The sequence below is a fragment of the Gracilinanus agilis genome, chromosome 3 (genome assembly GCF_016433145.1).
Source record: "Gracilinanus agilis isolate LMUSP501 chromosome 3, AgileGrace, whole genome shotgun sequence".
Classification (NCBI taxonomy): Eukaryota; Metazoa; Chordata; class Mammalia; order Didelphimorphia; family Didelphidae; genus Gracilinanus; species Gracilinanus agilis.
In genome coordinates, this window is record NC_058132.1 from 582,321,050 (window position 1) to 582,340,825 (window position 19,776).

Here is a 19,776-nt window from a genome sequence, read left to right on the forward strand (position 1 = left end):
TCCATTTTTTTGCATTTTTGAAGGTCCATACCTCCCTTGAGAGTTGCAAAAACCCTTTGTAATATTTAAATGTGCAATATGTGGAAGTTCTCTTACTCAAATTTAATTTCAGTTCAAGAAGAAAATGCAAACTTTATTTCCCTAAGTCATATTTTATGAACAAAATAGCTGGCAGCAATCACCCTTTTTATTTTGTTTTCTCCCAGAGACTAAAAACATTAGCAGCAAGTGGCACCAGACATGATTATATGGATCTGAAGTCAGTGTCTACTACTTATGTTCAATAGTACCAAAAGCAATAGAATGTACATTATTCCAACCAAACAATTCATCATGATTTAAGAAGGCTCTCAGCAATATTTCTGAGAAAACTAAAATTGCTGAAAATTCTTTTTTTTTCTTTTCTAGTTCTTATCCCAGAGGAATTTAATCTGATTCTTTACCAATAGGATCTCATGGCTTTAAGCTGGTTAACATAGTAGCCCCAACTCTCAGAAGAAACAGGTGCTGATGGCAACCAAAAGCACTTTATTAAGAGTAGCCAGGATTTTTATAGGAGGACCAAGACAGGGTTTCCACAGGGTAGTGAACAGAAACATAGCCTAGACAGAGAAGGAGAGAAGAGAGGGTCTTAGTCTACTACACCTTTGAGTCTACAGCTGACTGTCATTCCTCAAGTGAAATATTGAACTCCAGAAAGGTATTGTTACATGTAATTTTGAGGATGAACAATCTTTTCATTCATGAATTATAGAAAAATAATCCATTGCTACAAAAAAAAGCCTTTTGAGTGTATCAATTTCTTCCAACTCATGTTGTGCCAACTTGCATTGTGTCTATTTATTCTCTGATAGTAGAACTTTTCCATTGCTGGCTACCAGAAACAAAAAATGTTTCATTCTTTGCTGAATAAAATATCCTTAGCTTTGATTGCTAACTGTTTACTTGAGTGGAATTATTTTTTACCTTATGAGACTAGTAATCCTATCGCAGACCTTTGGACAAGGATTAATGACAGCCACATATAAACCTGTGCCTCATTAAAGTTTCATTTGTTACTTTTGGAATTAGAAAATGAAATAATGGCAATGCCAACTGTGGTTTTGTTGACACACAAGAAAGAAAGGAATCTCGTTTGTTAACCAACACAAATAAATTCCCTGGTAATTAAAATGATATTCTACTCACTAAATTTTATGATTCTCTAATTAAAGTCAAATACCGGGAGTATAAGTAAGCAAATAAAATGCTTTGTGATAACTTTTACTGATTTGATTAGCTGTTTTAAGACATGAATCATTTTGTAAAAGTGGATTTCTAATGCTTAGTGTATATTAGGGAAGATAAAGGAGATGACTTTATTTTTTGTTGACTGAGGCTGGTTGGCCCTAAAATGGAATATAAGTATTCAGAAAGGGAATTATTTTGTCAAACATAATTTGAGGAGGGAAATTTTAATAATACTTCTACTTATTTCAGCTAGTCATAAGAAAATGTGTCAGAAACAAGGTGGTGGCTTAGGAGCAGCAAAAACTGAACTGTTTTGACAATCCTCCTAAACCAATCTTTGAAAAGTGCCTTGAAATGACAGAAGTAAAACACCAGTAGCAAGATGGATTGAGGAGGCTCTCCCACTCAAACCAACTTGGAAGGTAGAGAGAGAGAGAGTCAATTTTCATGGGATTTTCAGGGGATATGGGAAACTGGAAACAAAACTGCACACAGAGGAGTGCTGGCTGATCACCCAACTCCTGTACCAGGTTAGGCATAAGTCAAGTTATGGATCCACATGCAAAACTTCAAAGAAAAACAGAAATTAATCTCAGGTGATGGAAGAACTTAAAAAAAGAATTCAAAATCAAATAAGATGGTCAAAGAAAAATGGAAAATAGAAATAAAAGTACTGCAAAAAGAACATAGATTAAAAAGCAAAATTGGTCAACTGGAAAAATAGGCACAAAAATCCAGTGAAGAAAAGAGGTTTTTTGAGTAGATGGACCAAGACACTTTCCAGCTGTGTGACGCTGAGCAAGTCACTTGACCTCCATTGCCCACCCTTACCATTCTTCCATCTAGGAGCCAATACACAGAAGTTAAGGGTTTAAAAAAAAAGAGTAGATGGACCAAAAGGAAAAAGAGAATCAAAAGGTCCTGGTTCTGCTTATTTCTCTCTGCATCAGTTCACATAGGTCTTTCTAGCTCTGTCTGAAATCTTCCTGTTCATCATTCCTTACAGTACAACAGTATTCCATCACCATCATATGCCATAATTTGTTCAGTTACTCCCCAACTGAAGGACATCCCTTTTCTTTCCAATTCTTTGCCAACACAAAAGGAGTATCTATGAATATTTTTGTTCAAACAGGACCTTTCCCATTAAAAAAATCTCTTTGGGATATAGACTTAGTAGTAGCATTATTGGATCAAAGGGTATGCATTCTTTTATAGTCCTATGGGCTATAAAATTTCCCATAAAATGAATGGGTCATAGACTACTCTGATAGCCGTGAGGTGGTACCTCAGGGTTGTTTTAATTTTCATTTCTCTAATCAAGAGTGATTTAGAACATTTTTATATCATTATTAATAGCTTCAATTTCTTCATCTAAAATGGCTTATTCATAACTTTTGACCATTTGTCAACTGAGGAATGACTTCTATTATTATAAATTGGACTTAATTCTTTATATATTTGAATAATGATACCTTTTTCAGAGAAATTCATTATAAAAATATTTTCCCAGTTTGTTGTTTCCCCTTCTAAGCATGTTTTCATTAGTTTCTTTTGTACAAGACATTTTTAATTTAATATAAACAAATTTATTAATTTTACATCTTATAATGTCCTCTATCTCTTGTTTAGCCATAAATTTTTCCCTTCGCCATAGATCTGACAGATAAACTATTCTGTTCCCCTTATTTACCCATAATACTCTTTATATTTAAAATATAAATACCCATAACTCTTTATATTTAAAACATTCCCATGTTGTCATTATCTTGGCATAAGGTATGAGATATTGCTCTAGACCTAATTTTTGCCATACTATTTTTTTTAAAATTTTCCCTGTAGTTGTTTATCAAATAGTGAGTTCTTATTCCAAAAGCTGGGGTCTTTACATTTAGAAAATACTAAGTTGCTTGTTATGAAATAAAAAGGGAAATATGATATGGGTATTCAAGAGGCTAGTACTTGAGGGCTCTGGGAGGTATTAGCTGAGTCTTCAGGCAGGAAGGCTATCTTTTTGGGTACAGGATAATTTGGGTCAGCCAGAGATTATGTGAGCCTGGCTGAAAGGTTTTATTCGGCCTCCCTGCTATCTCTAACCTCCCTTGAGGGGAGGAATAAAAGTCCCTCCCTTCTAGAGACCAATCCCCAGCCTACAGGAAGTGAAAGCTGGTTCACTTCCTGCCCAAGATGGATGCCTGGTTTAGCCCTCAAGAAATAAAGGAAAGTTATTCTTTCCCTCTTCATCCTTTGCCCTAGTAGTTGTCACAATGAATCACCAGAAGCTCTTTGCATAAAAGCCAAAGGGGTTTATTAAAGCCAAGGGTAAGCTGAGGGAAAGGGGGGATAAGGTCTGGTAACTGCTGCTAAGGGAGAATCTGGTTATGGGGGAGGGTCACAGAAGAGTGGAATCAGGCTGAGGGAACTGGCTCCTCAGCCAGGGGTGAATTCACTGCCCTGATGTAATAAGGTTTAGCAGATTACTAGATGAGGTGATGACTTGGTTTAAGATTGTTCCTGCCTGCCTATAGAAGCTAGTTCCCACAATCTCCACCCACCAAAAATACCTTCCTCCCAGGGCCCAATGGGGAGATCCAGGGATAGCAGGATGTAAAGGGAATCAGGCAAAGCCTAAAAGCAAAAAGCAAAAAAGGCCTTCAGTTGGTACTCCAGGGATATTTATAGCCCAGCTCTAACGGTTTGTCCATGATACCAGAACTCTGGCTGGGTCAACATTCTATTCACCCCAACTGCCAGGATTGCCTCAGGTGGATTTACAAGTGCAAGAGATTCTTGCAACATTCCTACATTACATGCTTTAGTCATTTACCACTGTTCATTATTTATCTAATCTATTCCATCTATCTTCCATTCTATTTCTTAGCCAATACCATATTGTTCTGATGATTTACTGCTTTATTATATATTTTGTGATCTTATTCTGGTTGGCTATCTTATGTCACAATTTTTTTTCATTAATCGCCTTGATGTCCTTGCCCTTCTGTTCTTCCAGATGAATACTGTTATAATTTTTTCAATCCTATAAAATAAGTTTTTAGTAGTTTGATTGGTATAACACTGAATAAGTAAATTAATCTAGGAAGGATTGTCATTTTAATATATTAACTCAGCCTACACATATGCAATTACTTTTCTTCCCCAGTTCTGTAGATCTAACTTAATATGAGTGAAAAGTGTTTTGCAATTATGTTCATATAATTCTTGTATTTGTCTTGGTAGGTAGAATCCCAGGTATTTCATACTGTCTAGAGTATTTTAAGTAGATTTTCTTTTTCTATCTCTTGCTTCTAAACTTTTCTGATAATATTTAGAAAAGCTGATAATTTGTGTTTTTTTTTGAATCCTGTAACTTTGCTAAAATTTTTAATTATTTTAGCTAGTTTATTAGTTGATTCTCTAGGATTCTAGAGTGATAGTTTAGTTTCTTCATTGCCTACTTTAATTCCTCCCATTTCCTTTTTCTTTTCTTATTACTAAAGTAGCATTTCTAGTAAAATATTAAATAATTGAGGTAATAATGGGCATCCCTACTTCACCACTGATCTTATTATGAAGTTTTCTAATTTATTATCATTAAAGATGAACTTGCTGATGGTTTTAGGTATAGGTCTCTCCTGGATCTGTTTTCCAAGTCAGTTGTTATTTCAATGAGATATTTTATGTTTCCTTCTATTTTTTTCATTCTTTTGATTTTGCTTTATTAATTCTTGCTGTCTTATGAGATCATTAGCTTCTACTTGCCAAGTTATCTTTAAAGACTGATTTTCAGCTATGATCTTTTGATTTTACTTTTCTATTTGACCTATTCTGTTTTTCATGGCTTCCAGCAGGTCAATTCTGGTCTCCAATTTGCTTATTACTTCATTTGATTTCTTTGACCTTTTTTCCATGTGGGCAATTTTGTCTTTTAAGCTGTGTAAGGAAAAGTTGGCACAGAGAAGGTTTGGAATATTGAAAAGGAAATTTGAGTGACAGGAGTGATGTTTGGAAGGAGAAGCAGAGGCTTGTGGGAAGAAAGAACCTTTGAAAGGGTCTTCATCTCTTGACTCTGTGGGAGATGGAAGACTTTTACCCAACCTCTGGAGTCTACTGAGACTACCTGGGGGTTTCCCTGGAAATCTATTTCCCTGAAAACCTGTTAGGTTTCCTGCTTTTTACATATATCATCAAATAACAGTTTAGACATCTGCCAGCAGTTGAAAGGGGTCTGTGGACCCAATAAGCTTGCTGGATCAACCTAGAAGATTCAATGTCTTATCCTGTGACAATTAAGAGAGACCTAAGAGAGACCTATCTATAGTTTAGTTGATATAGGAGATAGAGGAGAGGGAGTAAAGAGCTCCTGGCCAAGGTCTGAGGCCTTAACCAGGCAAGAAAGACCTCATTTGTTATTGTGACAGTACAGGGCTTCCCAACCCCACTCACTTCACCCATCCTTGTTACTTCAATATAATAAATTATCTTGTTATTGAATAGCAGTCAGATAAAGCTTCCTTAGGGTATACAGTGTTAACAGAGGGAAGAAGAGGGAATTGGGGAAGACTATCTATCAAGCTTTGGTTACACAAAACCCAAGTCAGCTAGTCATTCAGTCTTTTCCCAGCAGGGTTGGGTTCAGTGAGGTTTCTTGGGGTCCAGACAATTAAGTCCTGGGAAAACAGTTTATACTCAAACCCAAAGAAACCCCTAACTGGACACTGACTCCTGTCTATCTCTGTCCACTACACCAGTCACAGAGATAACCTCTGGATACCTTCATAGTAAAGGTGAAGAGTTCTTCAGTTAGGCTCCACACACACGAGCCTATCTAACAAAGTAACATCTTTGGGGACTCCCCAAATCATCTTTATAGCTGTTATTTTCTTTTTGAATTGCTTTCATTTCTTTTTCCCACTTTTCTTCCCATAGTTCTTCTCTCTTACTTGGTTCTTGAACTCCTTTTTGAGTTCCTCTAGAGCTTGTGACCAATTTCCATTTTGGGGGGAAAGTTTGGATGTGTTCACTTGTTTGTCACTCTCTCCTGTTGCTTCATTCACTTCTTTTACTTCTTATTTATTGTTTGTTTGCTTTATCTAGACTGAAAAGAGGGAAATTGAGTCCCCCCACTTGTATAATTTCACTTTCTATCCCTCTGAAACATTTAATTTCTCTTTTATTGTACATATATGTTTAGTACTGATATTACTTCATTATCTATTATATCTTTTAGCAAGGTGTAATTTCCTTCTTTATCTCTTAATTAGTTCTAATTTTGCTTTAGCTTTGTCTGAGATCCTGATTGCTACTTCTGCTATTTTTTTTTTTTACTTTAGATACTGCACAATAAATTTTGCTCCAGTCCCATACCTTTTTTGTGCATCTCTCCCTGTCTCACCCTGTTTCAAATATGTTTCTGGTAAATTGTAGGATTCTGTTTTTTTTTAATTCACACTGCTATCTGTTTCATTTTTATTGATGAGTTCTTACCATTCACATTCACAATTATGATGATCAATTGTGTATTCCTCTTTATCTTGTTTTCCTCTTGATCCTGCTCTTTCTCTCTCCTTTCACTCGATCCCTCCTCACAAGTGTTTTCCTTTTAATCATCCCTGCCCATTTCCCTCTGCCTTTCTATGGTACTCCTCCCTTGCCTTATTCCTCTCTTGATTCTCTATAGGATAAGGGGTTGTTATTACCTCCCTGAGCCAATTACAATAAGATTTAAACACTACACATCACCACCCTCATCCTCCCCTTCACTGTAATAGTTTTTCACAACTCTAGTTGTGATTATTTACCCCAATCTACCTCTTCCTTCCCTTTTTCTCATTGCAATCCTCTATTTCACCTTTGATTTTTTTGCATGTCATCCTATCAGATTACTTCCATAACCACTGTTGATGTATACTTTTTCTAACTGTTCTAATATTGATAAAAAATTGAGTACTTTCAAATATCATATTTCCACATAGGAATTTAAACAATTTGACCTTATTGAAACCCTTACATTTTCTCTTTCTTATTTACATTTTATATTTCTCTTATGTCATATTTGGAAATCAAATTTTATTTTCTAAGTCTGTCCTTTTCATGTAATGCTTGGAAATCTTCTCTTTCCTTAAATGATTATTTTTCCCTGCAGGATTTTACACATTTTTTTTCTGAGTAGGTGATTCTGAGTTGTAAAGCTAGTTCTTTTGCCCTCCAGAATATCATGTTCTAAGATTTCTGATTCTTTAATGTAGAGGCTGCTATAGCCTGTTTAATACTGACTCTAGCTCCATAGTATATGAATTGTTTCTTTCTGTCTCCTTACAATATTTATTTTCTTGACTTAGGGGCTCTTGAATTTGGCTACAATTTTCCTGAGAGTTGTCTCTTGGGAATTTATTTCAGATGATTTGTGGATTCTTTTGTAGTTGTGACTCTTTTTACATTTTTCAGAATGATATCATTAAAGTGAATCATTCACTTATGAGCTGCTTTGCTTTTAGTTCTCTTACTTTAGTATTACATCAGGGTGGAGAGATGATCCTAAGTTCATGAAATGACATTTTCCTATGTCAGAAAAAATGTATTAATTCTTGCAAAGAATCAGGTATGATCCTAACCATTGACAGAACATACTTTTCTAGACCTAGACTATCTAAATCCTGAGAGGCTTATTATATAAAAGTGATGAGTTTTTTGTACATAACTTTCTATGACACACAAAAATGCAAATGTTGTTCCTCTTTAGCAGTAACAGTGGAAGACATTTGGAAAGGAAATGAGGGGCCCCAAAATTGCAAAGTTTTGTTTTTTTTATTATCAGCAGACTTTAGTTTGAATTGGTGCTCTAAATATAAAATCCTTTGGCAATAATAGATATCCTATTTGTAGACCTGAATCATATCTTTGACATGTTTACAATAAACATAATAAAAAAAGGTAAAAAGGAGTTCCACATAAGTGGAATTATAGTGTGCAAGTGCTCTTTTCTGAATTTCTATTTTCACAAAGGAAAAAGTTGGTAGAAAAGGTATCTTGGTATGCTCAAAAGTAACAAGAAATATTTTAAATGTGTTTTCTGGTCATCATATATTATAAATCTGATTGTGAACACTTGCAAAAAGAAAAACACTAAAATATTTGAAGCTTATGCACCAGAAGGTTGATGAGGATGAAGTAAAATAAGACTTTCCTGCCTAAATTAATATGCACATTAATATTAGACTCAAATCTTTAATACTAACATTTATACACTGTTGCAATACTGTTGTGAGACAGACTTTAAAGAATTAAATAGTTAATCAACAAACAAATGAAGAGTCAGATCATGGGAAGAACAAATTATATCATAAAATATGGGATTTTGGATATTTTTAAAAAGTCATCAGGGAAGGTATAATTAGAAGATAAGATGGATTGGTCATGTGGTGAGGGCAAGAAACATAAATTGGATCTCTGGAACTCTCGACTGGTACTCTTACAACATTAACTATGAGACATCATCAGCAATATCAAAAATTCTAGTATGCTGAGTGTAAACCTTGGGGTAAATTTGTGGAAGCCTGTGAACAAGAGGGACAAATGATGGGCCAGAAAGGATGGATTAATTTCTGCATTGTTGGATATTTTCAAAATGATGAGATCACATTAATGTTTCAGTTTTTAGGTATGCCTTTGGGCTAATGTCTAAATAGTTCATGTCTACTCTTTTTAAAATATTCTCTCTCTCAGTTTTCAGAATCAATGCATCCATTTATGTTTTCCAAAAATCATTTATGTAATAATATGTTAAAGATGTTACAAATATCCTAATACAAGATTATTTCCATATATTTTGAAAACTCCATTTCTCCCCTTTTCCTCATAAGTACATACTATATGGTAAGCACTTTAGCAGGTTCTGGGTATAAATAAACAAAAATAAAAGAGTTCCTTCTGTCAAAGTAGCTTATTCCAATGATAGGAAAATGAGCATATATGAGAGGTAGGAATCCTTGGAAAAATCTCTGATGTTGATAAATGGAAAAGGGGATTTCAGAGAATGAGATGGATAATTAGTGTCATGGAAGCAACAAATATGAACTTGGACAGACTTTGGGAGATAGTGGAGGATAGAAGGGCCTGGCATGTTATGGTCTGTGGGGTCATAACAACTGAAAGCCCTAACTACAACAAAAAAGAAGGGAATGGTAGATGGGGAAGGTGTTTAAGTCTACAAAGTTCAAGGGATTTTGATGATGACCTAACAGAGTCAATTGACACACCTTCCTAAAATGAGTGATAGTACTGATTTGATTATAGTTCTCAGAACTAAAGATAGAAAAGTCATAAAGATTTGGAATGGGGATAGGTTAAATGTCATTTTATATATAATATCAAGTATCAAGAAAGAAAGAAAACTCTTTTGAGTAGTTGAAATATTTATTTTGTTTTGTATGTGTATGGGCTTTGGTTTTTATCTGTAGATGTACATCCCCATATTTGGGGAACCAAAATGCTTTAACTATATACATTTGTTAAGGGTTTATTTTTATATCCTGCTTGGAAATTTGTTTATATTTAGCAAATGATATTTTAATAGCATTAATAGTAGTAGTAGTACTATCATTTAATTCCTTGATTCAGCCTTTCCAGATGGTGTACTTATATTGGAGACCAACATATATCTTCTTCAAAAGACATATATCCTTAAAAATGATATATTACAACCCTTGTTAGCTGATTTTCTTTCCTTCTCACTCCAAAGACCATTCCTCAGCAAAGAATTTATTTTAGAAGCATAATAAGAATGAAGTTATGTTTTTCTTCTCTCTTTCATCTGTTATCATCATTGCATTTACCCTGAAAAATATCTGACTCTTTCTTTGATCTTCCTTTTAGTAACAACATAACTAAAAGGATCATTTTGCTGCATTTAGCTTTCATTGCCAGTCTTAGCTCTTTCGGAGTTTTAGAACTTCTGACACTGTAATTGTAGAAGTATGTCACTAGAGTATTCATCCCTTATCATCTGTTTTAGTGAGACAGACCTTGCTCAAACCTGTCCAATATTTCAGATTCTGATTGGAATATAATACAAATTTTGTTTATCATCACATGAAATAAATCTATTTAGAATAAGGTTAAAAGAAGTATAATTTCTAGCTATAATTGAGATAAAACACTACTCTTTTCCAACACTGCATTCACCAAAGCAATGACCACACAAACCAAAATTCCACTAAATCTAAAGAACATCAATGCCCCATAGATCTTCTATGGCTCAGATGGCAAGGAAACCAAACCAGTGATTCAAATTACAGGTACCCAGACTAACCAAGTCTTGAGGATATTCTCCCTGCTCTTATATGTAGAAATCAAACTATCTTACAAAAAACATGTTGCTTTTACCTTCCTGCCCTCATTTCCATTTTCCATACCTAACTTTTATAAAATCTACTTGGTCAGTGAATTTTCCATGCAACCCCATCAGATTTGCTCAACCTTTTCTTCTCAACAGGATCATTTGCAATGGTGACATTAGATTTCTATTGTTGAGAGTTTCTCATTATTCATGGGTCTCTTTCAAAATGTTAGACAATGCTGAGATTCTCTTTTTTCTTTTTATAAGATAATATCGTTATTTTTTAAATTAGTTATTTTATAGTTATTTTTTATACTATCATAGACTATCTTATGGTCAATCCTCAATATCTCTCTTAACCTTTGCAACTTCAAATATTCAAACAATTTTATTAATAACAGTATTTTCCCTTTGAAGTTGGCAAACATGGATAATATGGATAATGGAGTATGGATAATAGAGAAAAAGAAGAGAGACCCAATGCCTTCAAGTTTGTGAAAAAGCTAATATTTTCCTAAGCCTTTCCCTCGTCTGTTCACCCAACTGTTATAGAATAATTATGAATTAGTTACATATTTTCATTGTTTATCTTTAATACTCCAATTTTGTGTTGAAATTATACTTTCAAAGCATGGTTCAAGTCCTTTGGGCTCTAGGCCCAAGCATGCAGTCAGTGACAAAACTTAGATAAATGTTCGATAAATGTAGCTCTGGAATGTCTATAGCTAATGGCTCTAGGCTGCCAATGCCATTATTTATGGCAAACTTAAGTTTAAACATCACCTGATCTTTGTAATTCTCTCCTACTCGAAGACCCTTTGTAAGATTGGACTGAATGATTGATTGTACAGTCCAGTTAACAATATTTTCTCTTGGTCCCTGAACTGAGAAGTGGCAGGACAGGCTTCACAAAGGGAGAGGGGTTAAAGCAAGGGAGTAGAATCTTGTGTGGGAGCAGTTAAAATCAGTTACTGATACCTTCCAGTTAAGCAACAGAGACTAGAACTGGCTAGGTAAATTCAGGATTTAAGTTGATAACAGAAAAGACTACAACGCTTATGAGATTATCTTTCTCTGTATGTATTATTTCCCTACAAGGTAGAAATAGGTGAGGCTTGATTTCTTCAGGAGCAGCCCACTGGCTCTGAAGACAAGATCAACCTCAGAGCCATTAGAAAGAGGAACTTGGCTTATGGAAGGTATGAGTATCACCCCAAATTATCTGTAATCAGGCACAGTTTCTAAATAGTAAGGATTTAATGATTTCAGGGAATAGGAAAAAGGGAAATGATTTAGGAATGAAAGGAAAGGGAAAGCTATCTAAATCAGCTATATCAAAGCAAGCAGCACCTCCCACCCAAAGGGGGAAATGTATACTGAATGGCTTGACTCCAAACGAACTCCCTAAAATAGTCTCCTAACTCCTATGTAACTAAACTGAAGGTATATAGTTGGTTTTGTTGAAGATCTATTTGAGGTCAGCTATGGAGATAACTCAGCTCTGTCAGTCAGAAAAACAGTCCTTCTTGCCCTTGAACCTACAGGGTGTGTTCCAAGAGAGTCCCTGCCAGAGGGCTGACCTGGCTTTTTATACCAGGTCTCCAACTGCCCCTAATTGCCCCCTCCCTTGGAGTTCTCAGGGGCAGTATGGAATTCTGTGACCCAGCTTCATCCTCTCTCAAGGTCATGAATGTTACACCTTAAGCATCTCAAATGGTGCATGAAGCTGATGTTGTTGATGGAATCAAAGTGGTGTGTCCTTCATGATATCTGACACTTTCCTTTTGGAGACCTTGACAGTCTCCCAGTCACTCACCAGCAGCTACTAAAGTGCAAGTAACTCCTTTCTTGGTTTTCAGAGAACAGCCAAAATAGAGAGGTTTACAACATCAATACCATGTCTTAACACTGTCATTTGACATGATGTGAGATAATATTCAAGTTAAAAAACATTTTAGTTTTAAGAATTTTATTAGTTGCCCTGTATTTATGGTACTATAGATTTCATGTGTAATGAAAACTGAATATTGTCAGAAATCAATGTGTTTTTGTTGAGATGTTAATACATCTCAATCTGAATTACTAGAGAGAAAAATGTTTCGCATGTTACCAATTTTATTTTGTATACTTCATTTTATCAGTATTTTAATCATTTACCATTTTTACAGTAATCATTTCTATCAATAACATTTTATGATTATTGTGTAAGGAATATTATCAAATATTGTGTAAGTTCATATTATCAAAATTAATGTTTTATTATAAAATATTATATGCAAAAATGTGTATTTTCAACCATCTTTCGTGAAAGATTAAAGTTTTTAGTTTTCAGAAACCTAACTCTATTTCCCATATGTTCAATGGGTCAATATTTGTTTACTTTCCTTGTATTATCTAGGAATGTTACCCCTACAAAACATTCCGTGTGTGTGTGTGTGTGTGTGTGTGTGTGTGTGTGTAGGTATGTATCAATGCTCATATCGATAAATGCAATATATGCACATGCATATATAAAATAATAAGGATGGCTATAATATTAATAATAATACTTAGCATTTAATGTTAGCTTTGCAAGGCATTTTACAAACGTCATCTCATTTTATCCTTGCAACAATCCTAGTAGATAGGAACTGTTATAGTCACTGTTTAAAAGGCAAAGAAACTAAAATAGAAAAAAAATTTAAGTGACATGCTCAGTCACAGAGTTGGCAACTGTGAGATAAGATTTGATCTCAGGTCTTTACCTAACCTAAACAAACATCTTGAAAATCTGAAGAAAGAATGAACATATTGTTTTAGTGTAGTATTTACATGGAAGGGGAAACTTCCCCATTAATTTATATTTTTCATGTTTGGTATTTGGTTTTTTAGTAGACTGAGGATGAATCTCAAGATAAATGTAAAATTAAAAATAAGTGTAACATTGGGAGCAGAAGCGTGTATAAAATAAAAGCTACATAAATCATCACACTCTCTAAAGTCCATCTATTTCCTTCAGGAAAAAAGACCAGAAAGAATATTTCTCCAGGATGTCCCAGGATACCCAGCAAATAGTTTCTAAAATTTGTGAAAAGAGGGGTGAGTTTTGGCTACAGGTCTTTTAATTCTATGTGAAACTCTTTCTTTATATAGAACAGACTAAAAGCACTCCATAAACTGAAACTTTTCTATAAATATATGAAATAAAACTATATCAAGGGTAGAACCCAATAGTCTATAAATATTTATTAAACACCTACCAGGCATTGTGCTAAGAAACAGGGATACAAAAAACAAAAAGGGAAAGAGATATCCTTCACTCAAGGAGCTTACAATCCAATGAGGGAAAATAATGTTAAAAAAGGAAACTGAAAAGGGTAAGAAGAGCATGGTGAAGTCAGTCAAAGATGTCCAAAAGTAGTGCGGCCAGGTTAAAAAATTATGAGATGACTGAGATGAGCTCTCTCCTTAAATGGAAGTTTTGATTTGGTGGCCCCATCCACCAATCAGAGAGGCAGAGAATAGAGATGAGGTATAGAAGCAAAGCTGATAAGATCTTGTAGGATGATGTAATTATCCCAATAATATGCTTCCTAGGGCACAGTGGAGAAGGCAGTCAAAGAGGTCTCCAAGTAGAACAGCCATATTGGAAAATTATAACAAATAAATAAAAATAAATAAAATTCATTTAGAAATTGTTCAGAAATTGACAAAAGGAAAGAAAGATTACAGAATATTCACATTTTCACAGTGGACAACATATAGATGAACATGTTCAGTGCGTCTTTGATAGCAATCATGGGCTTCTGAAAAACAAAAAAAAGTAATTTCTGTACTGATTCTAGAGATCCTCCTCTTCAAAAGTTTCCTCATTTTGTTTGGATATAGAGGCTTGGGTAGTGGAATGAAAATTATTTTCATGGATCATGCATACCACATTATCTTATGTAAATAAATAGGAGGAATTATAATTTTATCCATATATTTATTGGAGGTAGAAGAGGCAATTTTAGTTGCAGGGAAATTACAAATGCTGGAAGCAGAAGGACCTTCTATAGTCATCTAGTTCATGTAGGTCCTGAGAAGGAATGATTTCTGAAACAATAATGAAAAAAAAGTAATTCAGTCTTTCCTAGAAATCTTGTTTCTGCCCCTATTCTTTACATTATCCATGTGAATTGATAAATGATTTGTTTTCCTTTTCTTTAATTCTGTAATTACATTTAAATGTAGAGTGGATAAGGTGTTGGAGGTAGAAAGACCTGAGTTTAAATCTATAATCAGTTACTTTCTGCTGTGTGACCCAGGACAACTCATTAAAAAAAAAAAACAACTGTCTGTCTTAATTCTCATCTCTAAAATGGGGATAACAATAATTAAAAATATTGTCATGTTGAGATTATCAAATAGTATCATATCAATGCTTCTACATGTAAGAAGAGTTTACTGATTTTCAGACACATTGGTTTTCTTAATTTTAATTAAGGCATTTACACAGTGTGATTTTTGAGCTATAAGCCATTTTAAATTATACATGTCTTAATAGATATATGTCACAGAGAGTAAATGAAATACTACAATTTTTTTCTTAATTATATTAGGAGATTCTTTTATTTTATCTGAAATGAAATTTTGAAATTATAGGAAATGGGAAAAAGTAATTAAGTCAAAATACTATTAACAAAGCAGTGAGAATCAGATTTGGAGCAGAAATGAACTGTGTAAGTCATAGTATTGTATCTATAATATTACACTTTTTAAAAAAAATAACCTAAAATGATCAGTGCACTAATAATTCATCCCTCCATTTAACCAAACCTCTATGATTGTTTAACTAAGTATCATTGTAATCCTAGACTGCATAGTAAGAAAAAAAAAAGAAAAAAAGGGATCTCTATACCCCAGATTTTCAAAGCTAATTGATGAGATGGGCCATATCTTCATGAAATGCATACTTGACAATGAAAGGTAGCATGTGAATAATTGAGGAGTGAGTGATATAGAAAGTAATTCAGAAAAATAGATCACATGGCTTGAAATAGGGAAAGAGTTCTGAAGGAGATTTGACTTGAGCTGGACGTCAGAGGATGCTTAGGATTCTGAATTAAGGATAGATTAGGGGACTGAATAAACAAAAGCATGTAATTACAAATGAAGATAATATTTGAGGATCAGTGAAAAAATTGGCTGGATCAGAGTATTTATGCAAGAGAAGAATAAGAGTTAAGGTTTAGATGAATAGGAACAAATTATGAAAATCTTTGAATTTCAGGCTGAGGAACTTAGTCTGTGTCATCTAGTCTGGTTGTTCTTAACCTTTTTTTTTTTTTTTTTTTTTTTTTTTGCCAAAGACCAGTTGTCAGTATAGTGCAATCTATGATCTCCATTTCAGGATAATGTTGTTATATTCATAAGGTGAAATAGATAGGAAAATAATATATTGAAATAAAGTTATCAAAATATTTTTTAAAAGGAGTGCACCCAAACCCCTAGGTCAAGGCGCTCAAACTAAGCAATGGGAAATCACTATTAGTTTTTGAGCACAAGAGTGCCATGATAACATAATTATTTAATGTTATAGATCCTGTAAAGATGTGCTCTGCTGCTGAAAATGTTAATGAAGCCTATCTTTGACCATTTTCATATGTTGGACAAATTGGAAGTATAGTAGGGGAATTACTTGGAAGGTCGCTAGAAGAGTCAAGATTGTGAACATTGCAAAATAAAACTTTTGTTTAATATATGAGCATCTTTTAAAATGGCAATTCCACTAGCGATGTAGAAATGAAGAACCCATTTGAAAAAAAAGACGAAATATCAGTTTGAGATGCATTGAGCATGATATCAATTAGAAGATCTTTGTGTATATCAATAAACAAAGATTCACATTTAAAACTCCAAAAGGAGACCTACAGATATCAACTTTGGAATCATATGGCAGTGGAAACCTTTGATTAAATGAGATTTCTAAGGGAAAATATGATGGGTAGGAAAAAGCAAAATCATTGTGAAAGACCTACATTGAATTAATGCCTGAGCAAAGAGGGACAAACAAATGGAACAACTTGTAAAACACCTGCTCGACAGTCTGTGGGTGTTGAACATATACTTAAAGTTTTATTTTGTCCTGCTTGCTTTCTGGAAGGAAGAATCTACCAGTCAGGCCAAAATGTCTTTCTGTCCAATCCTACCATGATGTTGAATATGTGACTTCACAATGAACCTAGACCTGAAATATTTCTGAAAACCCATAGTTTTAGAACACCAAACTTTACAAAGTAGTATACTAGAAGAAAGAGACAAATTAATTGCTATTTAAATATTAAGCACTACTCTTCCAACTCATGTGTATGTATGTCTCTGAAACTTAGCTAACTGTCAAGGCATGTGTCTACAGGACAAAATATTTCTTTTCCACTTCGCTTGATTGCTGGATTTCTTAGTCAAAAATAATTCTCAGCTAAAATCAATCTAGATTGTATCTTTTGTACAGAGAATCTTCTAGATTTATTATTTCATGACTATAACCCAATTATATAAGATTATCTCATGGTCATTTGTGGATGAAATTGGAATTAGAACTACAAATACACCAAAAATGGGATAAATACACCAGTATTTTTCTAGTATCTTTTTCCATCACATCAAGCACTGAAATCACTAGATTTGGATTTGAAAATCCTGGTCCCCAATGTAATAAATGAAAAATTGGGAAAAACATTAAAAAATGAAGTCAGGAAGAAGGGCTACACTAGACCAAGTATGCACAGAAGAGTTCTTAGAAAACAATGTAATTTTAAAAGCTTTGAGGGAAGTCTTAAAGAAGGAGAGCCACTGAATAATTAGAAAAGTTCATGCACAGGATTACTAAAAGAAAAAAAAGAAGTGATTGAGAAAATATCAATAACTAACTCTAAGTCAACTCTCTCATCTTTATAAAATCTTTATGAAAATACTTTTATATATATGTCAAGGGTGTTCTTGAAGAAAATATGAAAAGTGAAAAGATGACTTTTGCTAACATTTTCAACAGCAGTCTATATCTTCACAGAAATGCAATCGACTGAAGTGTGTGGAGAATACAAGACACTTATTTATTTTTTATAAACAAGACATTTGATTTAGTAGAACAAAATGCAGTGTTTCAGGGTCTTCTTCAAAAAGGTATCTTTCATGCAAATCATGAGATCTAGGCAGAATCCTTGAAAGATCCAATCACAGAGATGATTAATGGGAATGATCCTCTGATTATCAATTTTAAACAAGATATAAACACAAAAATAAATACATTCACAAAAGTCATATTTTCTCTCTTGATGTACATACATACAGGGTCCAAATGGAAGAAAAATTCTTTTTAGACAGTGAAGACTCTCAGATATTGAATGAAAGGTTTATTAAGTGCTTACTCTGAGCAGAGTACTTTGCTAAGTGATGGGAACAAAACTAGGAAAGTAAGATAGTCCTTGATTTTAAGGCACTCATATGCTATGATGGAGAGATAACATACAGATTTCAAATGCAAGTCAGATGCAAAGGCCCAATATCTTCACTGCGTTATGATGAAGATGATAATGTATCTTTTAAGATATCATTAATTTAATAAAAATCATCATTTCTGATGGACAATTTGACTATGCCAAGACTTTTGTGACAAGAAGATTTTTTTTCCAGATATTCAGGTTTCTGAGTCTACTATATAGAGAGAGGCTTGTGCCCCATAAAGGAAGTTTCCAGGTCATAATTCCATAATCAGATTAAAGTATCCAAGACAGTTCCTGAAACAACAAAATTCCACTAATTACAATAGCATTTCATAGGGAGAAATACAAAAATTGCAAATTTAATTGATAACAAGCAAATTTGACTATAAATTACAAAAGCATGTCCATTCCCCCTTGACTGATAGACTGATAGCCTTGTGAGAGGTTAAAATATTGTAACTTAGATGATTCTGCTTTTTTTCTGTGAAAGGCTATCGATCCTTAAAGTGAAATGCTTAAGTGTAAGATTTCATAGGACCCATCTCAGTTAGGAAGTCCCAAGGAATCTCATGAACAAAGATTCCAATAGGATTTTACTATTCCCTTTGTAGAAATAAATGTCAATGAATTGATTATTGATTATAAACTGATTAGATACTCTGCTTGTTGTGCTTACAAAATATCTTTAATTTATATAAATGAAGTGAAGCTCATAAGTGAAATTGTCTTGAGGGCCAGGCACAAAGAAACTAAGGAGACTCTTGTTATATAAAAATTAACTATTTATTGAGAATGTGAGGATAAACAAAAGGATTTCTAACTCTAAGGTATTCCAAATCCACCCAAATAAAATTCCCTGGTTCCACAAGGGACTGCTTCTCCTCTTTTCACAGGCTTAACTGATCCTTTCTGATCTGACTAACTCAAGTTTTCCCTATTCTACAATAACACTAATACTATTATTAATAGACAGTCACTCATGTTTCCCAAGTTGGAAAAGGAAAATCACTTAGCTCCTTCAGGTTTTTCCCTCCTTTTCTTCTATCTCAGATAAAAGAAAGAAAAGAAGATGTCACCTCCTCTCAGCACTGAGAGAGGGAGTAACTGTTCCCCCAGAGTAAATGCCACACCCTAGAGACTGACTGTCACAGAAAAACCATTAAACTATCAACTTTTGAAACTGACACTGTCTCAGATCTTTTAAAACTCCAATTATTTCTTAAGCCAGCTTCTCTACTTCTTATCTCTAAAGTAATATAACAAGACATAATTTCTACTATCATTCTTATACCTTACACAATAAATTATTTTTATTATTAGTGTTATTATAGTTTAAAGAAAACTATATCCTATTATATACTTAACCCAACTATTTTCACCTATTCTACAGATGGATGCTAGGACCAGCTTGGAAGTGTGATATTGGAAATTTGAGGGTCCTTGAATTAATTTTGAAGTCCTTGATCTAAACTTCCTGGAGACATTTAGGACTCTTTCAAAACTACATTTCCCATGATTCCACTTGTTATGAGGTGGACAGGAAGTGGGATAACATAGACTGAGGTATAAAGACTCAGGACTTGATTGGTACTCTCTCTCTTTCCTGCTGAAGCAGCTTGGTGAGCAGAGGTATGGCATGGCATTTGAACTAAATCTCAATAGGCACGTGGCTTCATTTTTCTAAATGACTTTCAATAAACCCTTTGAAACCATGATAATTTTAATTCTGTCCCTCTATATTAATTGTAT